The following is a 591-nucleotide window of genomic DNA, read 5'->3' as shown; positions in this document are numbered from 1 at the left end:
CCTGCTCACGGCGAAGACGGGAGTCCAGATGGCCCCTGTGCAAGGACAATCTGATCACAGAGAGGTGTTGTAAAGAGTGACCAGTAGAGCGGAAATGGCATGAGACCAGGGTGTCATTGCCAAGTCTGATGTCTTGGAGGTGTTCCGCAAACCGGTCAGCCAAGCGGCATCCCATTTGACTGATGTATAGAGAAGGACAGAGAGAACAGATGCAGCAGATGACGTTGCCAGAAGTGCAGGTGAAGGAGTCAGTGATATGATAGGGGCCTGTGAGGAGGGTGGTGTTGGAGAGGTAAGCAAGTGCGGCAGTATGGACAGGAGCAGGAGAGCGAGCCGGGTTGGGAGGTTGGGTTAGGGAAGAAGCTGTGGACCAAGAGGTCTTGTACATTGTGGGCTCATTTGAAGGAGGGGAGGGGTCGGTTAGCGAAGATGTATAAAGTGGAGGGGTCAGACTGGAGTCGCCGGAAGGCTTGGAGAATGGTAGGCTAGTGGGGGTGGTATGTGAGGGGAAACGGGAGACGGATGTGGGGGGAGAGAGCAGATGCACAGTCCACAGAACATGCTCTGGCAAGGGCGGTGTGGATAGTGGCG

Source organism: Octopus bimaculoides, chromosome 14 (assembly GCF_001194135.2).
Source record: "Octopus bimaculoides isolate UCB-OBI-ISO-001 chromosome 14, ASM119413v2, whole genome shotgun sequence".
NCBI lineage: Eukaryota > Metazoa > Mollusca > Cephalopoda > Octopoda > Octopodidae > Octopus > Octopus bimaculoides.
Note: the sequence above shows the minus strand (reverse complement) of the source record.